This window comes from Hyla sarda, chromosome 4 (genome assembly GCF_029499605.1).
Source record: "Hyla sarda isolate aHylSar1 chromosome 4, aHylSar1.hap1, whole genome shotgun sequence".
In the NCBI taxonomy this organism is placed as follows: Eukaryota; Metazoa; Chordata; class Amphibia; order Anura; family Hylidae; genus Hyla; species Hyla sarda.
This window is the reverse complement of record NC_079192.1, coordinates 25,137,642-25,157,165: the sequence shown is the minus strand read 5'-3', so window position 1 is coordinate 25,157,165 and position 19,524 is coordinate 25,137,642. Positions and strand designations below refer to the sequence as shown.

At 47.6% G+C, this 19,524-nt stretch overlaps 1 long non-coding RNA gene across 1 annotated transcript; it reads right to left on the bottom strand.

The window, feature by feature from the left end:
- Positions 1-660: 660 nt before the first annotated feature.
- LOC130367647 (uncharacterized) lies at positions 661-1,274 on the bottom strand. The gene is made up of 3 exons (XR_008892131.1): positions 1,107-1,274; positions 840-1,004; positions 661-737 (listed from the first exon to the last, which is right to left on the bottom strand). It is a non-coding gene; the product is annotated as an uncharacterized LOC130367647 (long non-coding RNA).
- Between the last annotated feature and the right edge of the window lie 18,250 nt (positions 1,275-19,524).

Here is a 19,524-nt window from a genome sequence, read left to right as displayed (position 1 = left end):
CCACAGGAACCAGTGATCTAAACATACTATTTAGAATTTTGGTTGCTGCATGGAGATTGCTGGGGTCCCAGCAGCAGGATCCCCTTGATCAGACATCTTATCCCCTATCCTTTACATAGGGGATAAGATATCTAGAGGCGGAGTACCCCTTTAAGGGACAGTTCATGTACCCAAAAGTTGATCCTTTGCAACCGTATGACCCCTAGCAAGTTCCCTGCATGAGTCCCATTCATCAGAAAAAGGCTTGTGCATGGAACTTGCTGGGTGTTGTACGTTTGCCTCATAAACTGCACCACCCAGCACCAGTTACCTCTCTCCGCACCGCATTATGCAGATCGTGCAGGAGAGCAGCTTTGGTCATCCATGTTTTGCTAACTCTATTTTCACACACAGAAATAAATAAATGAGTCGAACAAGTCAAAGAACAGTTTAAAAAAAGGGGAACTTTATTTATTATTTATTAAAATGTTTGTGTAGGGGATTTTTTGTAACCTCCCATCACTCACAAAGAGCGTACAGTAACTAATACTCAGGACAGGAAAAACCTCCAGAGGGGAGGAAACCTGTAGGGAATCCATGGCTACTGTATGGCCCTTCCTCTGGGCATACTAAAGGAGGTTACCTCTAGAATTTGGGCAAATGTTTCTGTGTATGTGCATGATTCCTAGGCCTGTGCCTTCATCCAACGTCTTGCTGTAGGTCCCGAAATGCTACTCCATGTCCTGGAAATAGTGCATCTAAGATAGGGGACAAAAAAGATAGATTATTTACATGTTTATCATAGAAATACACATGGAACTGCACTAAAGACCTTTTGGACAAAACAATGTAACACTTACCAGTCACAGTCATGTGCATGACTTTGCATTCCCGCGTCCCTACACAGTGTCCAGCACCGGCCCCTCACTGATGAACAGGACCAGTGTTATTTCTGGGGCTATGCCTTCATCCAACGTCTTGCTGTAGGTCCCGAAATGCTACTCCATGTCCTGGAAATAGTGCATCTAAGATAGGGGACAAAAAAGATAGATTATTTACATGTTTATCATAGAAATACACATGGAACTGCAATAAAGACCTTTTGGACACAACAATGTAACACTTACCAGTCACAGTCATGTGTATGACTTTGCATTCCCGCGTCCCTACACAGTGTCCAGCACCGGCCCCTCACTGATGGAGAATGAACAGGAGCCGTGTTATTTCTGCTCATTGCTGCTCTTTGGTGGACAATGGTTATGACATCACATGTGTGACACGCTGTTACCTCCTGGGAGTTCTATTTCAGTAGTGCTGCTCTCTGATTGGCTGAAAATAAAAAAAGCTTTCTAATATATTCTGTATGACTGTTATCTAAGGTTTTTGACAATTTTTATTAAAATGGAGCCACTCCCTGTGGGTGCGTTATATTTGTTTCTCCTAACCAGACATTCTGTATAAGTAATATCATTTGGTGGCCCCAACAGCCTGGGCCCATAGGTTTCTTACATAGATCAATGCTACTCCGGTAGGCTCAATGAGCAGCGCTGGCCGCCGGGACGTCTGACGAGTGACGTCCCTGACGTTGCGGTCTGGAGCGAAGGATGTCACTAGTCAGACGTCCCAGCAGCCATTGATTTAAAGTGGTCGTGGCTCCTGCTGCCAGTTCAAGATCAGACACCATGGCCCTAGATTGACATACTGCAACACCGATCCCCTGTGGCTGCCCACCTGTTGCAAAACTACAACTCTCAGCCTTCGGCTGTCAGGGCATGCTGGGAGTTGTAGCTTTGCAATAGCTGGACAGACGTCTGTCGAAAGGGGGGAAAAGCACCAGAAATAAAGCAATGTGGGCTTTGAAAAACACCATTTATATGTTGTTTTTAATCACAGCCTAAGCCTAGGAACAAACACAATTCTTGTTTGATGTTTTGGGTTTTTTTTGCAAAAAAAAACAAACATCAAAATCTTCCCACTCATGTCTTTTCTCAGCTATCTTTATGTTATTTTTGCTAAAAGCACTGGGGGGGGGTGGGGGGGGTGTCTTAGAGATTTATCAAAACCAGGGAAGAGGGAAAGTGGACCAGTTGCCCATAGCAACCAATCAGGTAGTTTCTTTCATTTTTAAAAAGGCCTCTGAAAAGTGAAAGAAGCGATCTGATTGGTTGCTATGGGCAACTGGTCCACTTGACCTCTGCACAGGTTTTCATACATCCGTCCCAATGTGTATTATTATTATCATCATCATCATCATCATCATCATCATCATCATCATCATTATTATTATTATTATTATTATTATAGGAAGTGTTTTTTCTTTGGTGTTTTTTTCCCCTCTGGCTTTTCTCATTACAAGTCATGTGATTCTTTCATCATTTGACTGAAGGATTTCTATAAAAAAAAATAGTGAGAAAATACCCCCCCCCCAAAAAAAATAAACATGCTCTCGGCATCCCACAGATTTGATAGCCTAAAAACACCATAAAAGGATGAAGAAACCCCCATTAGTGTCTGGTGTTTCATATTACCCTATTGATTCCAACCTAACATGTGCCCGCAGCGAGCATGGTGTTTTTTATGACAAACACGCCAAGTGTAATCCCAGCTGAAATGAATGTTTTCACAATAGGTGTGAACAGGCTGCAGGCTGTGCTAGATATATTTGCATAGTTGCGGCATACAGCACGTGCAGCATTTATGTGGCGGCTTTCCGCTGGTGTATATGGCTTTCTGTGCTGGTGAATGCAGCGGGCACTTACTGGCGGTTTTTTCCTAGCTGCACAGTTTTGCACCACAACCACTCCGGTTGGGACCAGGCTGACCGATCTAATGACCAAGATGCCGCAGTGAACGGCTTTCTTTCTGTGAAAGTTCTGGCGAACTACAATGCTCAATACAATACAAAGAGGAGGAGCGCCATTGAGCTTTTGGAAAGAGAATTAGTTTGGAATGGTCAGGGCCATGTGAGTTTACAAAGCCCCCCGTGGTGCCAGAACAGTGGACCCCCCCACATGTGACCCCATTTTGGAAACTACACCCCTCACAGAATTTAATAAGGGGTGCAGTGAGTATTTACACCCCACAGCTCTTTGGAACAGTGGGCTGTGCAAATGAAAAATTTAATTTTTCATTTTCACGGACCACTGTTCCAAAAATCTGTCAGACACCTGGGGGCGTAAATTCTCAATGTACCCCTTATTACATTACGTGAAGGGTGTAGTTTCCAAAATGGGGTCACATGTGTCGGGGGTCCATTGTTCTGGCACTATGGGGGCTTCAATTCCGGACAAATTTTCTCTACAAAATCCCAATGGCGCTCCTTCTCTTCTGAGCATTGTAGTTCACCCGCAGAGTACTTAAAATTCACATATTGGGTATTTTCTTACTCAGAATAGATGGGGTTACAAATTTGGGGGGGCTTTTTTCCTATTTTCCCTTGTGAAAATGAAAATTTTAGGGTAACACCAGCATTTTAGTGAAAAATTTTTTTTTTTTTCATTTTCCCATCCAACTTTAAAGAAAATTTGTCAAACACCTGTGGGGTGTTCAGGCTCATTATACCCCTTGTCACGTTCGGTGAGGGGTGTAGTTTCCAAAATAGGGTCACATGTGGGTATTTATTTTTTTGCGTTTGTCAGAACCGCTGTACAATCAGCCACCCTTGTGCAAATCACCAATTTAGGCCTCAAATGTACATGGTGCGCTCTCACTCCTGTGCCTTGTTGTGAGCCCGCAGAGCATTTTTTGCTCACATCTGGGGTATTTCCGTACTCAGGAGAAATTGCGTTACAAATTTTGGGGGTGTTTTTTCCTTTTACCGCTTGTGGAAATAAAAAGTATGGGGCAACACCAGCATGTTAGTGTAAATTTTGTTTTTGTTTTTTACACTAACAGGCTGGTGTAGCCCCCAAATTTTCCTTTTCACAAGCAGTAAAAGGAAAAAAAGACCCCCAAAATTTGTAGTGCAATTTCTCCCGAGTACGGAGATACCCCATATGTGGCCCGAAACTGTTTCCTTGAAATACGACAGGGCTCCAAAGTGAGAGAGCGCCATGCGCATTTGAGGACTAAATTAGGGATTGCACAGGGGTGGACATAGGGGTATTCTACGCCAGTGATTCCCAAACAGGGTGCCTCCAGCTGTTGCTAAACTCTCAGCATGCCTGGACAGTTAGTGGCTGTCCAGAAATGCTGGGAGTTGTTGTTTTGCAACAGCTGGAGGCTCCGTTTTGGAAACCCTGCCGTACAAGACGTTTTTAATTTTTTATTGGGGGGGGGGACAGTGTAAGGGGGTGTACATGTAGTGTTTTACCCTTTATTATGTGTTAGTGTAGTGTAGTGTTTTTAGGGTACATTCACACTGGCGGGTTACGGTGAATTTCCCGCTAGGAGTTTGCGCTGCGGCAAAAAATTTGCCGCAGCCCAAACTTGAAGCAGGAAATTTACTGTAAACCTGTCTGTGTGAATGTACCCTGTACATTCACATGGGGGGGGGGGGCAAACCTCCAGCTGTTTCAAAACTACAACTCCCAGCATGTACTGACAGACCGTGCATGCTGGTAGTTGTACTTTTGCAACAGCTGGAGGCACACTGGTTGGAAAACCTTCAGTTAGGTTCTGTTACCTAACTCAGTATTTTCCAACCAGTGTGCCTCCAGCTGTTGCAAAACTACAATTCCCAGCATGTACTAATCACCGAAGGGCACGCTGGGAGATGTAGTTATGCAACAGCTGGAGGTACCCAACTACAATTCCCAGCATGCCGAGACAGCTGTTTGCTTTCTGGGCATGCTGGGGATTGCAGTTTTGCAACATCTGGAGAGCTACAGTTTTTTGACCACTGCACAGTGATCTCCAAACTGTGGACCTCCAGATGTTGCAAAACTACAACTCCCAGCATGCCCAGACAGCAAACAGCTATGTGGGCATGCTAGGAGTTGTAGTTTTGCAAGATCTGGAGGGATATAGTTCAGAGACCACTGTATAGTGGTCTCAAACTGCAGCCCTCCAGCTGTTGCAAAACTACTTATTCCAGCATGCCCAAACAGCTGTCTGGGCATGCTGGGAGTTGCAGTTTTGCAACATCTGGAGGGCTACAGTTAGAGACCACAGTCTCAGACTGTAGCCCTCCAGATCAACTTACCGGCTTCCATAGGATCCCGGGAGCCGTCCTCTTCAGAAGCACATGACGCCGCCCACCGATCAACGTCGCCGCAGCCTCCGGACGGGTAAGTGGACGTCGGCGCCCGGTCCCCTTCGGTTCCCCGTTCTGCCCCGCCTATTGTGGGTGGGCAGGATGGGGAAAACGAAAGTTAACCCCCCCGCCCCCGGTCTGCTATTGGTCGTCCCCTCTGACGATCAATAGCAGACCAATAGCAGGGATAGGAGGGGTGGCAGGGGGATCATGGGTGTCTTAAACAACCGCAATCCCCCTTCTATTCCGGGTCACCGGGTCACAATAGACCCGTATGACCCGGAATCGGCGCAAATCGCAAGTGTGAATTCACTTGCGATTTGCGCCGATCACCGATGGGGGGGTCTGATGACTCCCCTGGGCATTCGCGCGGGGTGCCTGCTGATTGATATCAGCAGTCTCCCCGGCCCGGTCCCCGCCCAGCGCGCGGCGGGGACTGAAATTCCCAGGGGCGTATGGATACGCCCTGGGTCCTTAAGTACCTAACCGGCCAGCCCAGCTTTACTAAGATACTAAAATACTAAGATATTAACCCCTTCCCGCAGAATGTCATATATAAACGCCGGGTTGTGCAGTGCGTTCGCGCATCCCGACATTTATAAATGACATTCAGTTAACCCGGCGATTCCAGCAGGGGACAATTTCTGCTTCACCCCCAGGACCATCCATTGATGGTCCTGGTCAGCGATCACTGTGATTGGTCCCTGTGGACCAATCACAGTGATCTGGGGTGAAAGTTCAGATCCCCCGCACTGCCCGCCCCTGGAAGTCAGGCAGAACGGGGGACGATGGCTGCGGGGGCTCGCGGCATAGGTGGGGGAATACGCGGGGACCGGCGGCCTTACCTGAACCAGCGGTGGGACCGAGGAGCAGCGGCAGGACCGGCCACGTGGACGAGCAGCGCCGGGACCGGCAGGTAAGTACATGGTCCTCAGAAGCAGCAGTGAAGATCTTCACTGCTGCTTCTAGGAGTCTGAAAACTACAACTCCCAGCATGCCTAGACAGCCTTTGGCTGTCTGGGCATGCTGGGAGTTGTAGTTTTGCAACATCTGGAGGGCCCCAGTTTGGAGACCATTGTATAATGGTCTCCAATCTGTGCTCTTCCAGCTGTTGCAAAACTACAACTCCCAGCATGAACTGACTGTCCAGGCATGCTGGGAGTTTTAGTTCAGCAACATCTGGCCCTTCAGATGTTGCCGAACTACAACTCCCAGCATGCCCTTCAGCTGTCTGGGCATGCTGGGAGTTGTAGTTTTGCAACAACTGGAGACACACTGGTTGGGAAACATTGTTTCTAACTCAGTGTTTCCTAACCTGTGTGCCTCCAGCTGTTGCAAAACTATAACTCCCAGCATGCAGTATGCAACAGACCATGCATGCTGGGAGTTGTGGTTTTGCAACAGCTGGTGCACCCCCCCCGTGAATGTACAGGGTACATTCACATGGGCGAGGCTTTTACAGTGGGTTTCTCGCTGCAAGTTTGAGATGCAGCAAATTTTGCGCTGGGAATCTCGCTGTAATCCCCCGCCCATGTGACTGTACCCTAAAAACACTACACTACACAACACAAAATAAAATAAAAAGTTAAAAACACTACATATACACATACCCCTACACAGCCCCCCTCCCCCAATAAGAACGTCCGGTACACCACTGTTTCCAAAGCAGAGCCTCCAGCTGTTGAAAAACAACAACTCCCAGTATTGCCGGACAGTCTTTGACTGTCCACGCATGCTGGGAGTTTTGCAACAGCTGGAGGCACCCTGTTTGGGAATCACTGTTTGGGAATGTCCACCCCTATGCAAATCCCTAATTTAGGCCTCAAATGCACATGGCGCTCTCACTTTGGAGCCCTGTCGTATTTCAAGGCAACAGTTTAGGGTCACATATGGGGTATCGCCGTACTCGGGAGAAATTGCGTTACAAGGTTTGGGGGGTATTTTCTTCTTTAACCCTTCATGAAAAGGAAATGTTGGGGTCTACACCAGAATATTAGTGTAAAAAATTTAATTTTTTTACACTAACATGCTGATGTTGCCCTATACTTTACATTTTCACAAGAGATAAAAGGGAAAAAAGCCCCCCAAAATTTGTAACGCAATTTCTCCTGACTACGGAGATACTCCATATGTGGGCGCAAAGTACTCTGGGGGTGCACGACAAGGCCCAGAAGGGAGAGCGAACCATGTACATTTGAGGTGATTTGCACAGGGGTGGCTGATTGTTACAGCGGTTTTGACAAACGCAAAAAAAACAAAACCCCACATGTGACCCCATTTCGGAAACGACACCCCTCAGGGAATGTAATGAGGGGTGCAGTGAGAATTTACCCCCCACAGGTGTCTGACGGATCTTTGGAACAGTGGTCCGTGAAAATGAAAACTTGTACAGCCCACTGTTCCAAAGATCTGTCAGACACCAGTGGGGGGCAAATGCTCACTGTACCCCTTGTTACGTTCCTCAAGGGGTCTAGTTTCCAAAATGGTATGCCATTTGTTTTTTTTTTTGCTGTCCTGGCACCATAGGGGCTTCCTAAATGCGACATGCTCCCCGAGCAAAATTTGCTCTCAAAAAGCCAAATATGACTCCTTCTCTTCTGAGCATTGTAGTTCGCCCATAGTGCACTTCAGGTCAACTTATGGGGTACCTCCATACTCAAAAGAGATGGGGTTACAAATTTTGGGGGGTATTTTCACATATTAACCCTTGCAAAAATGTGAAATTTGGGGGGAAACACACATTTTTGTGGAAATTTTTTTTATTTTTTTTTTTACATATGCAAAAGTCGTGAAACACCTGTGGGGTATTAAGGCTCACTTTATTCCTTATTATGTTCCTCAAGGGGTCTAGTTTCCAAAATGGTATGCCATGTGTTTTTTTTTGCTGTTCTGGCACCATAGGGGCTTCCTAAATGCGACATGCCCCCCGAGCAAAATTTGCTCTCAAAAAGCCAAATATGACTCCTTCTCTTCTGAGCATTGTAGTTCACCCGTAGAGTACTTCAGGTCAACTTATGGGGTACCTCCATACTCAGAAGAGAAGGGGTTACAAATATTGGGGGGTATTTCCTGCAATTAACCCTTGGAAAAATGTGAAATTTGGGGGGAAACACATTTTAGTGAAAAAAAATATTTTTTTTTTTACATATGCAAAAGTCGTGAAACACCTGTGGGGTATTAAGGCTCACTTTATTCCTTATTACTTTCCTCAAGGGGTCTAGTTTCCAAAATGGTATGCCATGTGTTTTTTTTTTTGCTGTTCTCGCACAATAGGGGCTTCCTAAATGCGACATGCCCCCCGAGAAAAATTTGCTCTCAAAAAGCCAAATATGACTCCTTCTCTTCTGAGCATTGTAGTTCGCCCGTAGTGTACTTCAGGTCAACTTATGGGGTACCTCCATACTCAGAAGAGAAAGGGTTATAAATATTGGGGGGTATTTCCTGCTATTAACCCTTGGAAAAATGTGAAATTTGGGGGGAAATACACATTTTAGTGAAAAAAAATAATTATTTTTTTACATATGCAAAAGTCGTGAAACACCTGTGGGGTATTAAGGCTCACTTTATTCCTTGTTATGTTCCTCAAGGGGTCTAGTTTCCAAAATGGTATGCCATGTGAGGGTTTTTTGCTGTTCTGGCACCATAGGGGCTTCCTAAATGCAACATGCCCCCCAAAAACCATTTCAGAAAAACATACTCTCCAAAATTCCCTTGTCGCTCTTTTCCTTCTGAGCCCTCTACTGCGCCCGCCCAACACTTTACATACACATATGAGGTATGTGCTTACTCAAGAGAAATTGGGCTACAAATACAAGTATACATTTTCTCCTTTTACCCCTTGTAAAAATGCAAAAATTGGGTCTACAAGAACATGCGAGTGTAAAAAATGAAGAGTGTGAATTTTCTCCTTCACTTTGCTTCTATTCCTGTGAAACACCTAAAGGGTTAAAATTATGACTGAATGTCATTTTGAATACTTTGGGGGGTGCAGTTTTTATAATGGGGTCTTTTGTGGGGTATTTCTAATATGAAGACCCTTCAAATCCACTTCAAACCTGAACTGGTCCCTGAAAAATAGTGAGTTTGAAAATTTTGGGAAAAATTGGAAAATTGCTGCTGAACTTTGAAGCCCTCTGGTGTCTTCCAAAAGTAAAAACTCGTCACTTCTATGATGCAAACATAAAGTAGACATATTGTATATGTGAATAAAAATTTTTTTTATTTGTAATATACATTTTCCTTACAAGCAGAGAGCTTCAAAGTTAGAAAAATGCAACATTTTCAAATTTTTCATCAAATTTTAGGATTTTTCACAAGGAAAGGATGCAAGTTACCACAAAAATTTACCACCATGTTAAAGTAGAATATGTCACGAAAACACAATCTCGGAATCAGAATGATAACTAAAAGCATTCCAGAGTTATTAATGTATAAAGTGACAGTGGTGTCACGATTCGGCTGGCTGGAGGTGGATCCTCTGTGCCAGAGAGGGATTGGCGTGGACCGTGCTGGTGGACCGGTTCTAAGTTGCTACTGGTATTCACCAGAGCCCGCCGCAAAGCGGGATGGCCTTGCAGCGGCGGTAGCAACCAGGTCGTATCCACCAGCAACGGCTCAACCTCTCTGACTGCTGAAGATAGGCGCGGTACAAGGGAGTAGACAAGAGCAAGGTCGGACGTAGCAGAAGGTCAGGGCAGGCAGCAAGGATCGTAGTCAGGGGCAATGGCAGGAGGTCTGGAACACAGGCTAGGAACACACAAGGAAACGCTTTCACTGGCACAATGGCAACAAGATCCGGCGAGGGAGTGCAGGGGAAGTGAGGTATAAATAGGGAGTGCACAGGTGAGAATACTGATTAGGCCTGCTGCGCCAATCAGTGGCGCAGCGGCCCTTTAAATGGCAGAGACCCGGCGCGCGCGCGCCCTAAGGAGTGGGGCCGCGCGCGCCGGGACAACACAGACGGGGAACGGGTCAGGTACGGGAGCCGAGATGCGCATCGCGAGCGGGCGCGTCCCGCATCGCGAATCGCATCCCGGCTGGGAGTAATATCGCAGCGCACCCGGTCAGCAGGTCTGACCGGGGCGCTGCGAATGAGAGAACGCTGCGAGCGCTCCGGGGAGGAGCGGGGACCCGGAGCGCTCTGCATAACAGTACCCCCCCCCCCTTGGGTCTCCCCCTCTTTTTGGAGCCTGAGAACCTGAGGATAAGACTTTTGTCCAGGATGTTGTCCTCAGGTTCCCAGGATCTCTCTTCTGGGCCACAGCCCTCCCAATCCACCCAAAAATTTTTTTTTCCTCTGATCGTCTTGGAGGCCAGAATCACCTTCACGGAGAAGACGTCAGAAGAACCGGAAACAGGAGTGGGAGAAACAAGTTTGGGAGAGAAGCGGTTAATGATGAGTGGTTTAAGGAGAGAGACATGGAAGGCATTGGGAATACGAAGAGAAGGAGGAAGAAGGAGTTTGTAAGAGACAGGGTTAATCTGGCACAAGACTTTGAAAGGACCAAGATAGCGTGGTCCCAGTTTGTAACTGGGGACACAAAAGCGGACATATTTAGCGGAGAGCCATACCTTGTCTCCGGGAGCAAAAATGGGGGGAGTTCTTCTTTTCTTATCGGCAAATCTTTTCATCCGGGATGAAGCCTGTAAAAGAGAATTTTGGGTCTCTTTCCATATGGTGGAAAGATCACGAGTCACTTCATCCACAGCGGGCAAACCAGAGGGCAAGGGGGTAGGGAGGGGGGGAAGAGGGTGACGGCCGTACACCACGAAAAATGGGGACTTAGCAGAAGACTCTGAGATTCTGAAGTTGTATGAGAACTGATTAATTCTTTCTACTTGCCCATTGGATTGGGGATGATAAGAAGAAGAGAAGTTTAGTTTAATCTTGAGCTGTTTACAGAGGGCCCTCCAGAATTTTGACACGAATTGGACGCCTCTATCCGAGACGATCTGCGTGGGCAAACCGTGAAGACGAAAAATGTGTACAAAAAATTGTTTTGCCAACTGAGGCGCTGAAGGAAGACCAGGAAGAGGAATAAAATGTGCCATCTTGGAAAATCGATCAACGACCACCCAAACAACAGTGTTGCCACGGGATGGGGGTAAGTCTGTAATAAAGTCCATACCAATCTGTGACCAAGGCTGTTCGGGGACAGGCAGAGGATGAAGGAGACCAGCAGGCTTCTGGCGAGGAGTCTTATCCCGGGCACAGACAGTACAGGCCCGCACAAAATCAACAACATCCGTCTCCAGAGTCGGCCACCAATAAAAACGAGAGATGAGTTGCAAGGATTTTTTGATGCCCGCATGGCCTGCAAGGTGGGAGGAGTGTCCCCATTTGAGAATCCCGAGACGCTGGCGTGGAGAAATGAAGGTCTTCCCTGGAGGAGTTTGCCTGATGGAGGCTGGAGAAGTAGAGATCAGACAGTCAGGAGGAATGATGTGTTGCGGAGAGAGCTCTACTTCAGAGGCATCCGAGGAACGAGAGAGGGCATCGGCCCTAATGTTCTTGTCGGCAGGGCGAAAATGAATTTCAAAGTTAAAACGGGCAAAGAACAACGACCACCTGGCCTGGCGAGGGTTCAGCCGTTGGGCAGACTGGAGATAGGAGAGATTCTTGTGATCAGTGTATATGATAACTGGAAATTTTGATCCCTCCAGCAGATGCCTCCATTCCTCAAGCGCCAATTTAATGGCCAGTAGTTCTCGATCCCCGATGGAGTAGTTCCTCTCCGCCGGAGAAAAGGTCCTAGAAAAAAAACCACAAGTAACAGCATGCCCGGAAGAATTTTTTTGTAGAAGGACAGCTCCAGCTCCCACTGAGGAGGCATCTACCTCCAATAGAAAGGGTTTAGATGGGTCAAGTCTGGAGAGCACGGGAGCAGAAGAAAAGGCAGACTTGAGATGTTTAAATGCGTCTTCCGCTTGGGGAGACCAGGACTTGGGATTGGCATTTTTCATGGTTAAAGCCACGATAGGAGCCACAATAGTGGAAAAGTGTGGAATAAATTGTCTGTAATAATTGGCGAACCCCAAAAAACGTTGGATAGCACGGAGTCCGGAGGGGCGTGGCCAATCTAATACAGCAGCTAGCTTATCTGGGTCCATTTGTAGTCCCTGGCCAGAAACCAAGTACCCTAGGAAAGGAAGAGATTGACATTCAAAGAGACATTTCTCCATTTTGGCATAAAGTTGATTGTCTCGAAGTCTCTGAAGAACCATGCGGACATGCTGGCGGTGTTCTTCTAAGTTGGCAGAAAAAATCAGAATATCGTCCAGATAAACCACAACACAGGAATATAAGAGATCACGAAAAATTTCATTAACAAAGTCTTGGAAGACAGCAGGGGCGTTGCACAGGCCAAAGGGCATGACCAGATACTCAAAGTGTCCATCTCTGGTGTTAAATGCAGTCTTCCATTCGTCCCCCTCCCTGATGCGGATGAGATTATAAGCACCCCTTAAGTCCAGTTTGGTAAAGATGTGGGCACCTTGTAGGCGATCAAAGAGTTCCGAGATAAGAGGTAGGGGGTAGCGGTTCTTTACCGTGATTTTATTAAGTCCGCGGTAATCAATGCAAGGACGTAGGGAGCCATCTTTTTTGGACACAAAAAAAAATCCAGCTCCGGCAGGAGAGGAGGATTTGCGGATAAACCCCTTTTTTAAATTTTCCTGGATGTACTCTGACATGGCAAGAGTCTCTGGAGCAGACAGAGGATAGATTCTGCCCCGTGGTGGAGTAGTACCCGGGAGGAGGTCAATAGGAGGACAGTCATAAGGCCTGTGAGGAGGTAAAGTCTCAGCTTGCTTTTTGCAGAACACGTCAGCATAGTCCATATAAGCCTTAGGAAGACCGGTTACAGGGGGAACCACAGGGTCACGGCAGGGAGTACTGGGAACCGGTTTAAGACAGTCCTTGAGACAAGAAGTACCCCAATTCTTGATTTCTCCTGTGGACCAATCAGGGGTTGGGGAATGGCGTTGAAGCCACGGTAATCCAAGAAGAATTTCGGAAGTGCAGTTGGAGAGGACCAAAAATTCAATTTTTTCGTGATGAGGTCTGATGCACATTAGGAGAGGTTCCGTGCGGTAACGCACGGTACAGTCCAGTCTTTCATTGTTAACAGAATTGATGTAGAGGGGTCTGGCGAGACTGGTCACCGGGATGTTGAACCTGTTGATGAGAGAGGCCAAAATAAAATTTCCTGCAGATCCGGAATCCAAGAAGGCCATAGTAGAGAAGGAGAAGGTAGAAGAAGATATCCGCACAGGCACAGTAAGGCGTGGAGAAGCAGAGTTGACATCAAGAACTGTCTCACCTTTGTGCGGAGTCAGCGTACGTCTTTCCAGGCGGGGAGGACGGATAGGACAATCCTTCAAAAAGTGTTCGGTACCGGCACAGTACAGGCACAGATTCTCCATGCGGCGTCGTGTCCTCTCTTGAGGTGTCAAGCGAGACCGGTCAACTTGCATAGCCTCCACGGCGGGAGGCACAGGAACGGATTGCAGAGGACCAGAGGAGAGAGGAGCCGGGGAGAGAAAACGCCTCGTGCGAACAAAGTCCATATCCTGGCGGAGCTCCTGACGCCTTTCGGAAAAACGCATGTCAATGCGGGTGGCCAGATGAATAAGTTCATGCAGGTTAGCAGGAATTTCTCGTGCGGCCAGCACATCTTTAATGTTGCTGGATAGGCCTTTTTTAAAGGTCGCGCAGAGGGCCTCATTATTCCAGGATAATTCGGAGGCAAGAGTACGGAATTGGATGGCATACTCGCCAACAGAAGAATTACCCTGGACCAGGTTCAGCAGGGCAGTCTCAGCAGAAGAGGCTCGGGCAGGTTCCTCAAAGACACTTCGAATCTCCGTGAAGAAGGAGTGTACAGAGGCAGTGACGGGGTCATTGCGGTACCAGAGCGGTGTGGCCCATGACAGAGCTTTCCCAGACAGAAGGCTGACTACGAAGGCCACCTTAGACCTTTCAGTAGGAAACTGGTCCGACATCATCTCCAAGTGCAGGGAACATTGCGAAAGAAAGCCACGGCAAAACTTAGAGTCCCCATCAAATTTATCCAGCAAGGATAATCGTAGGCCGGAAGCGGCCACTCGCTGCGGAGGAGGTGCAGGAGCTGGCGGAGGAGATTGTTGCTGGAGTTGTGGTAGTAGCTGCTGTAGCATCACGGTCAGTTGAGACAGCTGGTGGCCTTGTTGCGCTATCTGTTGCGACTGCTGGGCGACCACCGTGGTGAGGTCGGCGACAACTGGCAGTGGGACTTCAGCGGGATCCATGGCCAGATCTACTGTCACGATTCGGCTGGGTGGAGGTGGATCCTCTGTGCCAGAGAGGGATTGGCGTGGACCGTGCTGGTGGACCGGTTCTAAGTTGCTACTGGTATTCACCAGAGCCCGCCACAAAGCGGGATGGTCTTGCAGCGGCGGTAGCAACCAGGTCGTATCCACCAGCAACGGCTCAACCTCTCTGACTGCTGAAGATAGGCGCGGTACAAGGGAGTAGACAAGAGCAAGGTCGGACGTAGCAGAAGGTCAGGGCAGGCAGCAAGGATCGTAGTCAGGGGCAACGGCAGGAGGTCTGGAACACAGGCTAGGAACACACAAGGAAACGCTTTCACTGGCACAATGGCAACAAGATCCGGCGAGGGAGTGCAGGGGAAGTGAGGTATAAATAGAGAGTGCACAGGTCAGAATACTGATTAGGCCTGCTGCGCCAATCAGTGGCGCAGCGGCCCTTTAAATCGCAGAGACCCGGCGCGCGCGTCCTAAGGAGCGGGGCCGCGCGCGCCGGGACAACACAGACGGGGAACGGGTCAGGTACGGGAGCCGAGATGCGCATCGCGAGCGGGCGCGTCTCGCATCGCGAATCGCATCCCGGCTGGGAGTAATATCGCAGCGCACCCGGTCAGCAGGTCTGACCGGGGCGCTGCGAATGAGAGAACGCTGCGAGCGCTCCGGGGAGGAGCGGGGACCCGGAGCGCTCGGCGTAACAAGTGGCCAGATGTGCAAAAAACGCTCTGGTCCTTAAGGTCAAAATGGGCTTGGTCCTGAAGGGGTTAAAATATGCCCAAAATATCTAATCAAACACTCACACGCTTACCGAAAATGAACATAAGAAAAATAAATAAATAAAATAGCACAACTTGGCTTGTCAAAATATAAACATAAAAGTTATCATTACCCGTCTATGACTCAAAACCATCCATACTTGGGAACATGCAACAAGAAAACTAAACAGAAAAGTAGCAAGCACACCTAAAAAAAAATAAATAAATAAATAAAATAAAAAATAATTATTGTATGTTTTTTTACATTTTATTTTTTTATATATTTTTTAATTTATTTTTTACATTTTTTATATTTTTTTAATCTATATATATATATATATATATATATTATTTTTTTTCTCATATATTAAAATAAAAACTAAATAAATAAATAAATAATAAAAAAAAAATATTACAAATTTTTTTTTTTTATTGTAATAATAATAATAAAAATAATCAAAATAATCATATCACACATACATTCACTTACAAAACGTCCAAATTAACTGGATCCTCTATCCGGGACTAATGAAAATACCAAAGAAAACATAAAACAGACCAAATAACTGAAATAAACAAAATAAACCACATATCAACACAACAACTGGTCCGGCTACCATAACGCTATAACATGAAACAATATGAAACAATATAGATATAACACAATATAGGTACAAAATTACTAAATTTACTATATAAATAAAATATAATATAAACAAAATATATGCACTACAGAAAACACCTACAAAATCAATAGAAAACCCTAGGAAAAACCCTACACTAAAACTGTACCCTCACCCACACCCTGGTCATCAGAGTTCCTACACTTCAAATTGTCCCTCACATATAGCTTCCCCTGAAAGCAGCGCCAGGCCAAGTCCCAAAACTTCTGGGGGATCCTTTTCATGTTTAAAAGGTACAACCCCACCCTCAGATCCCGACCTGGGCAGTCCCTGAGCGCCAGAGGCTTCTGAAAGTGGGTCAACAGAACCCGTTTGTCAAGGAACTGCCTTGACTGGGTCCTGATCTCCCACACTCCCAGACCCCACCGACGTATCGCCTTCAGAGTCGGAGTAGCGTAAGCCGGAAGATATCCATGGGGCGTACGGAGGTCCTTCACTTGCCCTCCTGTCTCCCATTCTTGGAAGAAAGGCCGAAACCATTCCCTGCAGGAGAGTACCCACGGAGAAGCCCTCTCTGACCAGAGGTTTGAGATGTTAGCTTTCAAGAAGGTGTTGGTTAAGAACACCACAGGGTTTACCATAGATAAACCCCCTAGTCTCCTCGTGCGGTACGTAACCTCCCTCTTGACTAGGTTCATCCTGTTTCCCCATAACAGTTGGAAAAACAGGCTGTAGATTCTAATGTAGTAAGCTTCTGGCAAGATACATACACTGACCAGATAGATAAACAAGGGGAGCAGGTACGATTTGATCAGGTGTACCCTTTCCCTGAGGGTCATAGACCAACCCTTCCATTGGTCCACCTTCTGAGCGGCATCCTGGAGCTTACCATCCCAGTTTTTGTTTGGATAATCATCCTGGCCGAATATGATGCCCAAAACTTTTGCTGACTCTTGGGGCCCAGGAAGAGTGTCCGGGAGATCAAATGTGGGATCTCCCCCTCCCAGCCAGAGACTCTCACACTTATCCCGGTTGATCTTAGACCCAGATGCCTCCGAGTAGCGGTCCACTTCCAACATCACCACATCGACCTCCTCTCGCGAGGAGACAAAAATAGTGACATCGTCAGCGTACGCCACCACTCTCTGGGCGACATCCAGCTCCGCCAGACTCATCCTGACTCCCGCCACAATCTACCCTCCGGACGAAGGGATCGATCGCAAACACGTATAAAAGCAGGCTCAAAGGACAACCCTGATGGACTCCGGACCCCACCTCAAAACAGCGGCCAGACCAACCGTTCACCAGTGGGAAACTCTCTGCCCCTGAATACAAGATCTTAAGCCAATTAACAAAAGTACTCGGTAAGCCATATCTCAGGAGGACGGACCAGAGGTACTCGTGGTTCACCCGATCAAACGCTTTGGCCTGATCCAGGGACAGCAAGTACCCCTTCCAGAAACCCGCACTACTCCGCTCCACTGCCTCCCTGACACTAAGGACCGCACTTAAGGTGCTTCGGCCTGGAACAGAGCAGTGCTGAGCCCCCGAAAGGAGCTGGGGTGCAAACTTCACCAGCCGATTAAACAGTATCTTAGCCAGAAGCTTCCAGTCCGTATTGAGAAGAGCTATGGGCCTCCAATTCTCAATACGGCTGGGATCTTTACCCTTTGACAGAAGAATCAGGGCTGACCTCCTCATTGAATTCGGCAGAGTGCCCGAGGAGAGACACTCATTGAATACCTCAGTCAAGAGGGGAGCTAAAGACTCCTTAAAGGTCCTGTACCACTCGGATGTTAAGCCATCCGGACCTGGCAACTTCTTAGGGGCGAGCCCCTCGATCCCCAGTCTCACTTCCTCTTCCCTGATTTCTTCTGCCAAAACATCAAGAGAGGGGTCTACCCCTGGCTCAGGAATGGTTTCAGGCAGGAAAGCCGACATCTTGTCTTGATCTAGATCCTTCCTTCCCAAGAGGTGCGAGTAGAAGGATCTGACGACCTCCAAGATCCCTGATCTGGACCGATTCAGAGATCCTGTACTATCAATCAGTCCTGAAATGACTTTACTACTCACTGACATCTTACAGTTTGTGTAAGGGTCGGGCGAGCGGTACTTCCCGAAATCCCTCTCAAAAACCAAAGATGCGTGCCTATCGTACTGACACCCCATCAGCAAGGATTTCACTCTGGAGATATCCTCACGGCTACCTCCAGTCGAGACAAGAAGCTCGAGTTTCCTCCTCAGACCCTGATACAGGCGATACCTGTTCAGGGACCTGAGGCTCGAGAGCTGGCGGAAGAACCCCGCAACCCGCTTCTTAAATATCTCCCACCACTCTGACTTACTACTACATAGGCCCAGTAAAGGTACCTGACTCTGAAGAAAATCCTCAAAGGACTGTCTTATCTCCGCTTCCTCCAGGAGGGACGAATTCAGCTTCCAATAACTTTTTCCCATCCGGGGGGTCTCTGAAACATTCAGGGAAAACAAAATCATACAGTGGTCGGAGAACTCCACCTCAACCACGGACACTGCGGAAGCTACGGCTTCCTCCTTTAAATAAAACCTATCTATCCTAGACCTGCGACTACCTTGATGGTAGGTGAAACCCGTGTGGCCTGAGGGGCTCCGGATGTGGGCATCCTCTAGGCGAGCTTCTCTAGCTATGCTAATCAGTGCCACACTATCGCAAGTCAGCGGACCATTGGAGCCTCTCCTATCTTGGGACTTCGTGACATTATTGAAGTCCCCTCCAAAGATCACTTGCCGACTCGTAAAAAGAAAGGGCTTAATCCTCATAAAGAGATCTTTACGGCCCCGCTTAGTTTGCGGGGCGTAGATGTTAATGAGCCGGAGCTCTTGTCCCTTCATGAAGACATCTAAGATCAGGCACCTCCCCATTTCTAACTCAATAACCCGTCTGCATTCAACAGGAGCAGTAAAAAGGACCGCTACCCCACTATACGGCTCAGCCGCAAGAGACCAGTGGGAGGGACCGCGCCTCCACTCTCTTCTGGCTTTTACCAGGGAGGCTAGATCTGACAACCTGGTCTCTTGCAAAAAGAAAATGTCAGCTTCAACACGGCCGAGAAAATCAAAGGCTGCGAATCTAGACGTATCTGATTTTATGCTGGCACAGTTAATGGATGCCAACGTCAGTGGGGTGAGTGCCGCCATCCTGGGTGATTGAGTTAGATGGCCTCACCCCTTAAACCTTCTTCCTCTCCTTCCCTCCACCCCCATCTGAATCGGAGGAAGACCCTTTGCCTCTTTTTAAACTCAGGGATATATCCATCCCAGGATCTTTACCTCCAGCATCTGGTGTTACCTCAGCCCCTGAGGAAACTGCCCCAGAGGAAGGAGGCTCGGCACCTCCTGGAGGCCGCACTGCCTCCGGACCCTCGAGAAGAGGAGGGGAGATGGTATCCCCAAGGGCCTCATATCGATTTGAAAGGACGATCAGAGGGTCAGAGACTGAGTTGTTCCTTCTATGGTCTGAGGCTACAACTGAAGAGGAGGACGGTGCTGCCTTACTCTTATCCTTCTTCTTCCTCCTCTTCTTCTTTTCCTGGCCACCATTTATTGTCTGCCCCTCCTTCTCCTGCTCATCCACAGTTTCGGATTCAGAGGCATGACTGGAGGAAGGAGCATCTTGACCTTCTTCCCTACG